Source organism: Gavialis gangeticus, unplaced genomic scaffold (genome assembly GCF_001723915.1).
Source record: "Gavialis gangeticus isolate Ggan-Ray unplaced genomic scaffold, GavGan_comp1, whole genome shotgun sequence".
Taxonomy (NCBI): Eukaryota; Metazoa; Chordata; order Crocodylia; family Gavialidae; genus Gavialis; species Gavialis gangeticus.
This window is the reverse complement of record NW_017729031.1, coordinates 91320585-91335990: the sequence shown is the minus strand read 5'-3', so window position 1 is coordinate 91335990 and position 15406 is coordinate 91320585. Positions and strand designations below refer to the sequence as shown.

The 15406-nt window shown below is 42.3% G+C and overlaps 1 long non-coding RNA gene across 1 annotated transcript in view; it reads right to left on the bottom strand.

Annotated features, from left to right (window-relative positions):
* Positions 1-6451: 6451 nt before the first annotated feature.
* The window catches only part of LOC109301771, a 24509-nt gene continuing 15554 nt past the window's right edge, over positions 6452-15406 (bottom strand). Inside the window, exons 2-3 of the long non-coding RNA XR_002098618.1 lie at positions 6674-6679; positions 6452-6463 (exon numbers count right to left, since the gene is read on the bottom strand). This is a non-coding gene — a long non-coding RNA (uncharacterized LOC109301771). The remainder of the gene's footprint in view (positions 6464-6673; positions 6680-15406) is intronic.

Genomic DNA, 15406 nt, shown 5'->3' with positions numbered 1-15406 from the left:
CCCACTGTCCTGTGCTACCACGTCCAGCCCCTTGTCACCCCCCCCAGGAGTTGGCGGCGGTGCAGGGTGGTGGGTAGCAGTGCTCTGTCCCCACCTGCCCCGCCTGTCATTCTTGATGCAACACTGGCTGCAGCCGTGCCCCGCTGGGACTATGCCCCCCCAAGACAGATACACAGACAGACTAACCCCTTTATATATAGAGATTGGGGCAGACCACTTAAAAGGTTTTCAAAACTTGTTTTTTACCTGATATGTCTTCTGAAGAGAAATGTAGTAAATGCAGAAACTACATTTTATTGTTGAATTTGTGATTTTCAAAGGTGTCTACTGGAGCACTCATCTCATTTCAGGGGGATTGTGCCCCTGAATCACTTAGATCGCTTTACAAGTCCCCAGCCTAAAGTGTGAAATACAGGGGGTTTTAATCTGAATATAAGTGATAGTTTAATCTTGTAGCCACTGGAGTGGCTAGCAGTGGCACAATAATAATTTCCTTCCTAAGATATCATTAAGAAAAACCAGGGTACAACTTATATAACAGTGAGCTAAATGAATACTTAGGGTGAAATTTTGGCTACATGAAAGTCAATGGCAAAAGATCAAATAACCTCACTGGGCGAACATACACACAGTAAGTCAACTTAAATTAAGTCATGTCAGAACATACATGTATACATCTCCTTGACATGGTGGAGGCCATCTTGGGAGCTAAGCCAGCTTAACTAATGTGACTCAAGATAATACACCTCGGACGTGTATTATCTTGCATGACATTTAAATTGACTGCTCCACATACGTATGTATACTTTGGCAGATAAGTCAACCTAAAAAAGTCTTAAACTGGCTTAACTGTCAAAAAATTAGTACTTGTGTATGCATCCAGTGAGGCCAAGATCTCACTCTTAGTGAACATTATATGCAAGGATTCATATTAACCAAAAAGTGACTATATCAAACCACATCTATTTATCCATTCTCTTTGCAGGGCTGAACAGTGTGCTCTGTTCTGTATAATGTAAGTGATTGTAGCCCCAAGCTAATTTTAGACACAATATGATAATGAGATATAACAAGGAGCCTGAGGGACAGGTAGTAAGATTAAGATCATATGGTTCCTAAATTTAAGCATGTGAACAGTGACAAAGTTGGGATTTTACATTTTTCTCTTTGTTTGCTCTTTTTAAATAATTTAATAACTGAAATAATCTGAAAATGCAGGTTACAGAGTTTAAGATTTAGTCACGCTGAAGTGACCCGAGCTCCCATGGTGCTTCGTGGGAGTTGTTCCAGATTCCTCATGCCCATGTTCTTCCTTACAGTTCTCCAAATAGCCCGGTTCTCCCCGAGACAAAGCTACAGCTAAACCAAGGGCGTGACCACAGTGCATCATGGGATATGCTGTCAGCCAAGGTAGCATGACTCCTAAAGAAGAATGGGGGCATAAAGGACCCAGAATTATAATCCCACAAATTCCTTTCTGACAAAACAGATCTTTTCCTGTGGAAAGCTCTGTTTTTACCTGACAACTTTGTTTTCCAACAGGAAAATGTTTTGTTTTTTTCCTAAAATGTTTAACTAAAGCTAGAAAAGCCCCTCCATGGTTAACTCCAAGGTCTTGCATGGGCTATGGGGCTGAATCAATTGCACAATCACAATCTTGATTATATTGAGGCTAGATACACAGGCCACGCAAGAGTTGAGGTTTCATCGTATTGCAGTGCTCTGGCTTGCTCCACTTGCCTCAAGGAGCAGTTGCTTCTATTCAGCAATTGTTCTGCCTCTCTGGCCTCCCAGAAAACACAAGTCTTGCTTGAGCAGATTGATGCTTATCTTCACAGGAGCTAACATGGCTGCCACGATCCGTCTGCCTAGAAATGTCTGCTTGAGTGGAATTGAAGAACGCTTTCTATATAGCAGCATCCAGTCAAGGGAAATAACAAGCGTTGTGAATTAGACCAGGATTTAACTCTTTCTCTTACCATCCCTGCTACGCTGTCTTTGTGTTTCAAGGCTGTTCCAATTGCCCATCCTGCCTGTGGTTTATTTTCCTGACCTGACTTTTTAAAGGGATCCCAACCCAAGTCAAGACAGTTGTCATCTTCAAGAGTGAAAGCCACCAGTTGTTCCTCTTCCCCACCAATTAAGCAAAATTTTCCTCACTTACATTAGAATGAGGCAATCTAAAAGGACATTGATGTTAGTAGGAGCAATTACTATTTTCACCCTTCTGAATGCAGATCCGGTGGGATTCCTACAGGAGGCCATGAGCTGTGGTCATCTGTACTCCAAAGAAGCCTTCTTTGCAGAAATTGCAAGCTGTTTGCCTGCTATTTACTTGTAGCAAGCATTTCAACTAATTAATAATGGTAACCCGATGCAATGTCCAAGTAGGTTTGTGTATTCAGAAGCCCTGACCTCTATGAGCTACCTGTGTCCTTATTACCTTCCCTTAATTATACAACTAGGATCTCCTACAATGCTATCAGCCTGGCAACAAGTTACCTTCTATCTCCCCCTAGTGGATATCTAATAGTAGCTGGAAATGATATATTTCTATCATCTACAGAGAAGCTGGAGTGAAAATATATCATTTCATGTAATGGATCATTACAGTGTTAATGGTGTATGAGTGCCATGAGGTTGGTTTCTGCTTAGCTTTGAGGTGGACACACACAAAGCATTCCCACCATTGCCAAGTTTGAACTTGGCCTGTGACATGGTGTGGGTGAGAAGGGAAGTCACACCCTGCTGCTTTTTTTTCTTATATGGCAAAAAAATAGCAAACAAGTACAGGGTTTGTTGTTTCTTTTAAAGAAGGAACCCAAGAAATTAACCTGAAATTGCCTAGTGGACTTCACTCGCGCGTGCGTGCGCGCACACACACACACACACACACACACACACACGCGCACACACACACACACACACACACACACACACACACACACACACGCTTGTAAGTCGGAGAGTCTCAGTAGTTTTGACATGGAGAAGAAAAATGTTGTTAATCTGAGGCTGCGGCTCAGATTTCGGATTCTGTTAGTTTCCCAGAGAGTTAAAAATGACTATGGAAGAATAAAGCCTTCTGCACTAGTGACCACATAAGCACCAGGCAAGGAGCTAGCTCCCTTTGTTTCTCTCCTGTGGCCCCAAGGGAGATGTTTCAGAATTGGCTCTAATTTTTGTTAAAAATAAAACCCACGTGACTTGTTTTTGTGCGTGATTTTGTGAGTGAGTTAACTTCTGGGAGAGGTGGGAAAGCATCTCACAGTGAAGTGGCTGAGAGTGACATCTGAACACAGAATCTCTGATCCTCTTTAGAAAAATTTAGATAACTTCAGGTGCGACCTTCATGCAATATTCTGTGCTGTGCTTGCCTGGAATAAGAGTCTTTAAATCGTGCCCTGCAGCAACGTTTATTATGGTTTTAATTTTTGTTTAATCTCCATGGAGGATTAGGTTAGGACCACACTCATTTGACTTTTGTATTAAAGAGAAGGAAATGAGAAATGAGATTGAATAACTCTCAGTTCCCCCTCCCACCCAAACCACCAGCACCTTCCTCTCCATGGGAATCGAATGCCTTCCCTGGGAATTTGCTACATTGTATTAAAAAGCTGTAGGATCAAATATAAGCAGTTTCATTTGTATGCAGTGCATATGCCTGCACGTTTTAGCCTCAGATGAAGATTTCCAAAGTCTCCCAATATTCTTTGTTTTATATATGGAGTCCGTTTAACAGGAGGTCCGAGGCAAACAATTTACAGTGACACCACTTACGAGCTGTTGAATTCTCTATGGCTTTCATGGAAGTCTTTCTCAATTTGTTGTTTAGAACCTCTTCTCCTAAGGGCTGCAACACTTCAGCCAAAATTGGCTTCTAAAGCTAAGCAGGCCATGTCCCATTGATAGAGCAATGCTACAGACTGGAAATTAATCTGGTGGTTTTTTTCCTGAGTTGCTGGGGAATGGCTGGGCCAAAGAATTTGGAACGGATGAGGGCTGAGTTTGGAGAATATTTGACATCTAAAGTTAAACTTTATCCCCTTTGAGGCAGCTGGACTCTACTCTCTGTTATTTTACAGGACAATGAGGATCTAGTCTCCATCACTCGGGGGGGGAGTTGGAATCCAGCCTTTATCAGAGGACAGGTTTTTTTCCTCCCATTGATTTTTTGAACTTCCTTACAAAATGTTGCTAGACTGCTGGGGTCTATGATGACAGCATCTTACGTCTTAAGTGTGTGAGAGCAGTTTGCTGTTTCACCCCTCACTTTGCAGCATAACAAAACAGGTCTCTAATTTCCCTTCTGCCCTCGCTCTTCGACCTCTCTCATGCCAATGTGGGTCCTGTCTCTCTCCTGTGAGACAAGGAAGAAGGGTCTTGCCGTAGGTACCAAGCTATATCCTCACTTCGACATTAAAAAAAGAGAAATTAACTGCTCTACCATGTCCCTAGGTCCTGATCCAAACCTCACTGAAATCTTTCCAACACCTTCTCTACAAGGGCTCTACTGTGCTCTCATTGAACTCTTGGTGACATCAGTGGCATAGGATCAGGCTGTAACTGAGGGAAGGCGAAAAATGAACAGCAGCCCTACCAGAGACAGGAAGGAGAGGGGGAGGAAGATATAAGGAGCCAGACCACCAGACCAACTCCAGGGTAGTTGAATGCCAAAACTGTTTGCAAAATCCTGGGCCCATCCACATCTCAGGCTGTGTGCAGTGAAGCTCCAGTGCTATTTCAGTTAGTTCCTCATACAAGAGCAAAACCCACAAAGAATAAATAAATAAACCCCAGCAAGTCAATCAAACCTCTGAGTGGCCAACTCTTGGCCTTGCTCTTTGTGTGCGCAGTGCCAAGCACTTGTGCCAGCCTTCCTTGGGAACAGTTCTTCATCAAAGAGCCTTTTTCCTTACTGCTATCATCATCATCCTGACCTTTCTCCCAGCACTGTGTGTTGATCTGGGGACATTTTCAATTGCATGAGGACTAAGATTCCTCTTTTTATTGTTGGGCTGCTTCCAGCATGAGTCACTGTCCGCCTCTTCTCATTAATTAATGTACTGGGAGTTGTAAGTATGACTTTGGTGCAGTCTACTAGAATTAATCAAAGTATATCTTACAACATTTACATTCAGTAAAAACATCATCCGGCCAAATCCCTCTTGACTGGCACAACTCTAGCTTCAAACCTCTCTCTGCTTTTTTTTCTCCTCTTTTCTTTCCTTTTAATTCTGTTTCCCACATATGTTGGTAGCTTCTTTCTCCCTAAGTTTGGCAGATTCCTATTCACTGGGGTCTATTTTTGTGCAGATTTCTGAGTTTGTTTTCAATGCATATACAAAATGTACATTTCTCAGTAAAACTGTGTGGGAATTTGATTTTTTTGGTTTGTTTCACAAAAGACTCTGCAAATTTTGAAATGTTCTTGTTCCAAAAATGGAACAAAAAATTGAAACTTCATGTAAAACAGAATTCTTTATATATATATTGTGTCAGTGAAAACATTTCATTTTCTAAAATAAAAAAAAGTTCTGATTTTAACTTTTCACATTTCTTATAACATTACCATGGGCAGGACAGGAGGAACCAAAGTATTGATTTTGGAACAGGATATAAGCAAGTTCTGTTCCAAAAAAGTTGAAAAGGATTGCTTCAGAGTTATTCAAAAGGTGGTTGTTGAGTACATAAACCAAGCTCAGCCGTACACTCTGACAGAGCTTCTAGGAAGGGACTGTAACAATAGAAAGTACAGAACTGCAAGTAAAGCATCCCACTCCTGTTGCACCTAGAAGGAACTTGAGAGGAGAAGCATGTGATTTGATCACTCATGTCAATGCATTCATAAAGATTTTGTCTTACCTGAAAGATGAGCTGTTCTTATTGAACTCTCAGCCCAATGCTATTAATGAACATACTAGATTCATAGCTTAGCATTTTCATCAGGTTCCAAAACTTGAATTTTTGCTTAGCAAACTGGAGCTTGGGGGTGGGAGCTGTTTGGGAAACTGAACCTGATCAGAGATAATCATATGTTTGGGCCTCGAGAGGCCAAAAGCTGTGAAAAAAAGCAAACCAGGAGTCTGGGAACTGACTGAGAACCAGAAGTGAAGCTGTTAAGTCAAGAAGGATTCAAAGTAAAATTCACAAGAGTGTGGGCCATTTGATTTCCCCCACAGCTTCTGGCTCCTTTCTGTGCCTGCTGGACAATTGCCTTAAGTGCCACCATGGCTGGTGTTTTACAACAACTGCTGTAGACATTCTGATAAGGAACTTGGTTCAACATCAGTAAGAGTCAGGCTCTAGACTTCTGTTGTGTAGATGAGAAAAGCAATGTAGGATCCCTGCTAACATAGGATCTAGTTATTCCTGTTTTAAAGGTGTCCAAATTTTACTTCATCATTTCACCTTTCCCAGGCCCTGCTGGTGAATTCTTATACGATCAGTCTTAGTAGGCTTGCTGGAAGTATTGTTGTTTTCTCTTATGTAATATTATTTCCATTGGTGGTTGGTAAGATTAAGATGATGGGGGGAGACTCTGTGTGTGTGTGTGTGTGTGTGTGCGTGCGCGCGCATGCACATGCATGTACAGGTTGTAGGTGAGTGAAGTTACCTTTGATGCCTGTTATTATTTACTATCTGTTTTACAGGAGTATTTAGAGCTCCCCACCCCCCACTGTGAAGATCACAGTCCCTTTTTGGCTAGATCAGCACCATATATTCTGCACAATGCAAGAAGCAGAGTGCCAGTACATTGCCCAACCAATTGAACTATGACCATCTGAGGCAAAATCTGGTCCAGGTTTCTCCCTTGCTCCAAACAACAGTTTATTCCAATCCTTTTCCTGGTACAACTTCCTTTCTTCTCTGTAGCTGCTCAGCTAGCTGTCCTGGTCAGCATACTGGGGGAATGAAATGAAGAATGCCTATTCCTCAATCCCTGCCTATCTAGACACAATCCACAAGGACTCAAGAGGCAGCAAAGGCCAAGGACAGCTGTTTTTCCCCCAGGCACAGTACTTCTGATACAGGTAGCAAGGGCAAGGAAGCTCCTAATGCTCAATGACTTAATGAGCAATGCTCAATGACTTAATCCGGTAATGAGAGAGCAGCAGGGAATGCAGTCTGGTCTTAAATGTCATTGCTCATTCATTGGTGTTATGCAATAGTAATGCATCTATCTCTGAAAGCCTTAGAAAGTGGTTAAGGAAGTCTATATCTTTGAATCCTAAATCTCTCTCTCTCCTCTGTGACTTTGATTTTGTAATAATTGTTACATAGCTAGAATACATAATATAAAAGTACTTACCTAGGATCACAGAGGACTCTTTTAATCTAGCAGATAAAGATATGGCGAGATCCAGTGGCTAGAAATGAAAGCTAGACAAAGACAGACAACTTCTAAGGTGCACATATTTAGCAAGTTAGAGCAGTCATTAGCAGTGCTTATCTGGGGAATGTGATGGGTTTCTTGCGACTGACATCTTTCAACTGGTTGGGAGTCTTTTAAAGGTATGTTCTAGCTCAGCCAGAAATTGTGGGTTTGATGGGTGAAGTTCTCTGGTCTGTCATTTAGACGGTTACATCTGTGGATCAAAATGGTCCCTTCTGTCCTTACAGTCTATGAAATCCTAGCTGTCGTTACTGCTGATACTTTACTTTTAGTGGAATACTTGCTGATTTCTGTGAGAATTTAGTGATCTGTTTTTGTTGTGAAATTACTAAGATGTACAAACAGCTTAGCCTTGAAAAAAAACCTGACCCCCCGCCGCCACCCAGTGAATGAAACCCATGCATGTAAAACTAAAACCCAGCATTCACTGTTTTTAGGATGAGCAACAACTTAGCGGTTTGGTTTTTCTTCCAGTCAGGAAGTAATAGCCCTTTTCTGAAGACAGTTACCTTTGTAGCATTGCATTTTGTTCAACGTGAAAACTCAGAACTTTCTATTGCCCAGGCTGGGCAAGTGTCACTGCTTCTTTTCTTGGGTTCAGCAGTCCTGAAAGACCTTCAGGAGCTCAAAGTCCTTTTCCTGCCTGTAGCTTTTCAGCTTGGGCAAGTTTCCTTTGGTCAGCAGATTGCAAAAAAATCAAACCTTCCCTTGTGCACACATCTGGAAGGTGGGGCACACCAATGACATCAGCATGAATTGATGTGAGTATCTGCTTGTCAAGACTTAGATACCCACAGTTTGAGAGAGACTTTGTCAGGGGACTGATGACACCTTGGTGTGTAGCTTTGGAATTAAACCATGATTTTCTTTCTTTGACCTGACAGGGTTGTGCTTGGTGGATTGTCCAGCTGCACACTGCATTTCATAGCTGCACTCTGCTCTGTCTCCTTTGATTAGTTGCCTGACAGCAAGCCATGAAGATGTGTAGACAGTACTCCAAGATTTTACTTTAGTCTGCATCTCAAACCCCAAACAAAGGGGAGAAGGAGGTAAGGTGTTTTTTTTCCCCTCGGGAAAAACTAAAGCACTTCATGCCTCCAGCCAATCTAAAATATTTTATGCTTGGCTTGATGCCCTTTTCTCACAACAAGTGCATAGCTCATGTGTTCAACCCAGTTGGGCTCCCAGATTTAAGCTAAGCATGTTCTCCATATTGAGTTTACATTATGGTTTTTGCTGAATACTTGAGGACTATGCAGACCTGCTTCTTACATCTGATACTCCATGAAGTCTAAATGACTTTTCCAGGTTCTAACTAGGGGCCAGCCTGTGCATCAAGTGCACTTGTCTCTGCTTTCCATGGATATAAAGGAGAAGTAGAATGTATTTGTCACCTTTATTTAGGATCACCTGCTCAAGTGTTCTTTGTCTGAACATCATACATGGCATCACTGGCAGGGGATTACCTTTGAGAAGGACTTTCTTGCACTGTTTACCTATGTTGGCTTTCTAACAAAACTTAAAAACAGCAGGGGTTTATACCCTTCTGAAAAGATATGAGCAGTTGACTTCCACCATCAAAATAGAGGTGGCTGCAAGTGAGGCCTTTATTTCATACAAGCCAGGAGAAAAAGGCAGAAACCATGCAGCCTCAGCCTGAGTAGCATGCTTTCATCCTAGGCAACTTCTGCAAATCTGTGCTTTTTAAGAGGCTTCTTATTAAAGCAAATTTCAAAACAAAAAGTGACTTTAAACAAACAAACAAAAAAATCAAGCCAATAAAAATCAGTTGCAATGAACTGTTTTGGTTTCTTTATTGTTTCTTAAAACTCAGTTCAGTGAAACCCACACAAATTTGCTATTTCAATGTTATAGGAAATTCAGTTGAAAAATTTTGCCCAGATACTGGGGATGTGCTCCAGAACTCACTGAAATGAAGGAATGACTTCCTTTGACTTCAGTGAGCTTTGACCAACTATGGTAATAAAAATTCTTAGCTTTTATCTAGGAATAAAACACTTAGTCACTGTAATACATAATTCATGGCTGCAACTTGGTAGCTCAGCATCTGCAAGCCAAATTTCACCTGAAGATAATTACTACTGGAGAACCAGAGGTTAGGGTTTGAAAAACACAGGAGTTAAATAAGAGGGAGAAAATAAATTTGGTCCCTGATCAGGAGGGTATCTCTCATCAGTGCTGCATGTTACAGTGTGCTTAATTGTGAGCATGTACTAGGTCCCACTCAACACATGTTTTAGGTGCTTTTCTTAATCAAGGTTTGTATTTTCAATTTTCTAAAGTAGTTTGGCAAAAAACAAAAAGTGTTTAAACAAGGAGAAATAACAATGTAAAACAGTTGGCAGTAATCTTTTAATTTTGAGGGATGTTCATTTTATAGGTCAAAGACATATGGGAAAAATGCAGACATTTCCAAAAAGCAACGTGTAGCATTTGGAACTATTTAATTTGAAACAGCCGAGATGGGCCATTAATGATTCTCCTGTGCATCTGAATGTATGTTTTGAAAAAAAAATGTTTATATTCAGCTACTCCAGCAAACTAACAAGTGATTCTTTGCCAATTACAGGAGGGACTATTTGGTGCAAAAACATCACCATTGAGTATCAACCTAGTTTCCAGATCAGTTAATCTCCAGGGCTAGGGACATAAATTACACGTTAATCGGTTTAAGTCATTAGCAACTGGTTTAAACCTGTAACAGAACAGATGTTCAGTGCACATAAATCAGTTTCAAAATGGCTGAAACTGGTATAAGATAAAAACTGTTTGAATGTAGTATCAGACTTAACTGAGGCAGGGACTGCCCCCACCCCTGGCAAACCCTGGCTGGGGTCTGGGGCCAGGGAGGGGGCTTAAGTTTCCCTTTCCCAAAGTACAGAGCTGCCAAAAACTTACTGCTGGCTGCAGCTGTGGCCTACAAATCCCAGAAGCACCTGGAAGCAGGAAGAGGAAGTGGTGAGCAACCCTGGAGGGCCCTGCTGCTGTGATTCTGGACTGCAAATCCCAGAGACCTCTGGAACAGCAGGAAAAGGAAGTGGACACACAGCCCTTGCTGGCTACATGTCATAGAACCATGCTCTAGTGGCCCCCAGCTTCTGGCCTGATCCACTGTAGGCATGTGGTTGTATTTCCTGAATCAAAAGTGAATGTCTGTCCAGTTGTTTCTCAGTTTAATCTCTGCAGTTTAGATTAACCCACAAAGGCTAAATTGATTAAGCATCGGGATTTTTGACTATCTGTACTTAACCCAGGGGTCTGATTTTGACAGCCTTTATGCTGATTTGTCCTTCCTCTTGCCTATAGTCTCAAAGACAGCATACACTCTGGAGCTCTTACTTTTTTCCATTGGATGCTGGCCCATGTTGTGCATACCAGCTGGTGGCCAGCTCACAAGAGCAGATGTACATTGGAGACAGATTTCTCTGCTGGCTCATGCGGTAGCAATGTGCCAGTGCTGCAGACAGCCCAGGTGTACCACAGCCAGCACCTTCTTCCTGCTAATACACAAAGGGACCCTTTTGGCCTCTTCTATATTCAAGAACTAGAGCTCCTCTTAAACCTTCTCTAGCTTGAGCCACAGTTGTGTTAAGCTCTGTTCACCTGGAAGCTGCTCTTTTTATATCCTCTGGGCCTCATTGCAAAACCAGGACAAAAGGCCTTGGCAAAATAATCTTGGCAGAAGCCAAAATAGGAAAAGGAGAGAGAGAGAGAGAGAGAGAGAGAGAGAGAGAGAGAGTGTGTGTGTGTGTGTGTGTGTGTTGGAATTAGGACCTAATCGACTGGACTGACAGGGAAAACTTGAATAGAGACTGGCTACCTCCACTGCAATTTTCATGAGAACCAAAATAATCAATTTCCTAGGAAAAAGAAATGATGAGTCAGGACATTTTCCTCTTAATCACAAAGGCTGCTATTTTGAAAGAAACCTAATGGGTACCCTTCTGCCCAAATCAATAGAAACGTCTCAGCCAGTGTGGCTTGGATTGGTATTTTGAATGCACAAAAGAAACCCTAGCTTCATGACTAATCATTCCCCTGTTTATCGTTTGGATCCATTTCAGGTTCTGAATGTACAAAAAGAGGAGGAGATTTCTGGTGTTTTATATTATCAGAGGTGTCTGACCCCAAATCTTCCATGCCAACTGACCCCACAGTGACAGCACCCAGTGGACCCTTTATTTTTAGAATAATGGCCTTTAAAACATTGGTACTCTCTGTTACTGGGTTTTGTGACAGTACATGGAGATGGCGTGTGTTTGTACTTCCAGGGAAGGAATGAGAGCCTGGCAGCTTAGAACTGGCCTGAACTGTTATCCAAAAGTCATAGCTGAACCTTTCCTAATGTTAAAAGTGCTTTAATTTTTCAAAGAAAATGTTCATGTTCTGAAATCTAGAAGCACTGGGAGCCCTAGAGGAGATTAGTATGTTCTTGTGAAATTTCCATCTGGTTTCTGGATCAAAAAGCCTTGAGTAAGTAACAGAAGTGTCAGCTGTTCAATTTAGTTTCTAAACCTTTTGAGTTTATCTTAGTAATAGACCAGGATCTGAGTCTAACTTCCATTTATAGACAAAGCCTATTTTCAGTGAAGAGTTGCCAGTGGAGATCTGATGGAATCATTGGTAGGTGTTTTGGTACAGACAAAACTGATAAATTCTGGTACTTCCATCACTATTTGAAAAAACAACAACAAAAAACAATTGTTGCCAGAAGCAAGACATCTTATGTTTCAATTTTAAATCCATCCAGTGTCATTGTGGATGAAATTGGATTCAGTGTCTGACTCTGAAAACTCCTAACTGCCTCTTTCCATGTCTCTCTTTAGCCCAGTGATTCTCAACCTGGGTGACGTTCCGATTCTTTGAAGGGTGCTACATGGTCTAAGGAAATAAGCATAGGCTTAGGCTTATCCCTGGCCGGTTGATTCCCCTGCCCTGCCTGGCCCTTCTGGAAGGTGGTAAGTACTGTAATATATACATTCATAAAAATTATGGAGGGGAGGATGGAGCCCATGAAGATTGAGAACCACTGCTCTAGCCTGCTTCCTCTGCCCCAACTTTTCATGTGGGATCTATGCAGTGCCCACAAGGTGGCACTGTCACAACTGCCATCATTCCTTGCAGGAGCATTCATAGGAAATTTTCCCTAAAATTCCCTAGTGGAGACAAAGACTGAAGCTGGAAGAAAAGAGCTTCAGAAAAGAGCTACCTGTCCTGAACATGGTATTTGATTTTTCATGCCTGGCAGTGATCCAAACCATGTAACAGGGGATAAAATTGGATTCCCCAAATTGCTAGTATGTCTGACATTACATCAGATCATTTTTATTATGTTTATTCTTGTGTGGATTTTATTTTTACAGTGGTTGCCATTAGCCAGCTTAGATATAGGTGTTAGATATAGGTGACTATCCATTCCTGTTGGCAATATATTGCCTAGAAAGAGTAGAAGATCAGTAACGTATGATAAAAATTGACAAGTTACCACAGAAATCAATTTTGTGCCCTTTCAGGTTCTGTTTCATTGGCATATTTTTTAGCTCCTGCCTAATTAAATATTTCCATTAAAAATGTCTGGAGATTTAGCCTGGGACAACAATCTAAAGAATGTGATTAAAAAGTAAATTAGAACATATCTTTAAAATATATGTTTTGAAGATAGAAGGCTACTAAAAGCATGTAAAAATTGACCTACTGTTGTATGGAATCAGTGTGCTCCAAGTCTTGAATCATACTCTGTTCTGTCCTTTTATATTATACTGGTTAGAATACACAAAAGATGCAGACCTTTGTTCTGTGATATAAATTAATATCCACTATGGTCTAAATGAGAGCCACCAAATACATTTTCATTTGTGAGCCATCATGGGATTTGAATCTAGTGTTCTGTGGCTGACTGCATCAAATACCTTTTGAAAGATGAAGATTTTCAAAGGAGGCAAGGAAACATACCTTTCACTAGGACTTGAACACCAAGCTGCTTTTGAAAGTCCCAGCCCAAATCACCTGCCCCAACATACGGTGGGGGATAATTTATTTTCCTCTGTACAGTAGCCTTTGAAATTTCCCTGTAAGCAGCAACGGGTGCCATAACAAAGCAGGCATTATGAATCACCTATCCTGGAACATTTGAAAAGGTGGAACACAAGTGTTCAGGATTTCCTAATAGAAGAAGAGGGAATTCAGAAGAAGGAGATGCAGAATCACAGCAGTCTTCTGCCCTGTTTCCTAGAGAAGAGAGAATTTGTAGCAGTGGGGATTTTATTTTTTGTTTATTCTCTGTTTCTCAATGGAAATTGTTAGAACTTTCAGAAGCTTCACAAAACCAGAGTAGGATTGGCTTGCCCTTCCTCCCCTCCTCCCTTCTTTCCTTCCTGCCTTCTTTCCCTCCCCTGAATTTTAGCTCAAACTCTTGGGTTCCAGTATGCATAACCAGTTAAAGTGAAATAAAGCTAAAAATGTTGCATAGCTCCTTGTTCTTTGTGAAACGCCCCCCCTCCAAATTCATGCATATTTGAGTTTACCAAATTGCTGCATATCAACCAAGTGCTTGTGCCATGGACACTTAAGTGATGGAGAGAATGATATTGGACGGTTTGGGACCTTGGGACTGCTGAGTTTCAGCTGGTCCAATTTAAGAAGGCTGCAGTGTGTGCGGGTGGGAATTGCATTGCCTCTGTATTTAAAACGCTCGCCACCTTTATTTCTACCGAGATTCTTATTGACACTCTGTAAATTAAGTGAAGGAGCTGGGCACTGACAAGAGCTACACAAATATTCTAGGATTAATAGAGGCAGCTACTCTCTGGTTTTAGCAGATGAAATATCCCTTTTGTTCATGCTGAGGAAAAAACAGTGGTACTAAATGAAAATTTATGTGACAAGCTCTTTGAGGGGAAGGTTGGGGGGAGGTGATGGGTTTGTTTAAAAGTGAAATCATCGAGTTTGAGCCTGACCTGTGACCTCTCATGACCCTGGTACTAATGAAGGGGAAAGGCCCTGGTCATATAAACATGTCACAGCATGAGGCTTGGTGAGGTGAGATCCGATTACAGCACAGGGATACCAGCATGGAGCTGAGAAGAGTAACGGTTCCCAGTGAGCACTGATCAGCCGCTTTGGGATCAGTTTCCTTAAATCCTTCCTGTGGCAGGCTACCCATAGCAGGACCAGAGAAAGTGGTGAAGGGGAATGCAATCAATTGTCTGCTCTCTCCTGTCAGTCACGACAGCCTTGGCTGATGGAGGTTTGCCTTTAAACATCTGAGTTTCTGCACATATACCTGAAGTGTTTGTAGTCCATTTGGGGAGGCAGTAGTGACAGCCTTCAGGCTGTGTGTGTGTACCTATAACAGATATTTCCCTCACACATGAGGAGCTCCACAGGAAAGGCAGCCTTCCATGCACCTGGACTCTAGCAAGGGTTGGTTCCTGTTGGTGCCTGCTCCATACCCATGGGAACAAATGCTGTTGAAGTCTTATCCCCAGAAGCATTGTAACAGGGGGCGTACTCGGGGCCCATCTGCCAAGGCCCTGCCCACCTGTTCTGGGCCCACCGCCCGCCTTCTCACTTGCCACGCCTTGCTGATAATTAATTAATATATTAATTAGGTGGGAGGCTGCCCATTTCTCGCCCCGATGCCAGGGGGTGCTATCTGTGGCTCCATTCCTCCCTTACACCGCAGCCCAAGCCTCTCAGATGGCATCCACTGTTGTTAACATCACTGGCCCCACAATCCTCCAGTTTGAACCCCACCTGGATCCCTCCACTCAGGCAGCCTACTCCACCTTCATTCTGGGCTGCCTAGCTCCCTGAGCCTTTCCCCCTTACAGGTGTGGTCCCCCCGGGACCTTTGGCCAAACAGGCCCTGGCCTCACCTCCAGGCCAGTCAGAGCCCCAGGCCCTCAGCTCTGGCATCCCTTGTGGAGGGCCCCTGGCTGTTCAACCCTTCTGGTCCTGGCCCCAGCATTGACCAGTCGGGGATTTCAA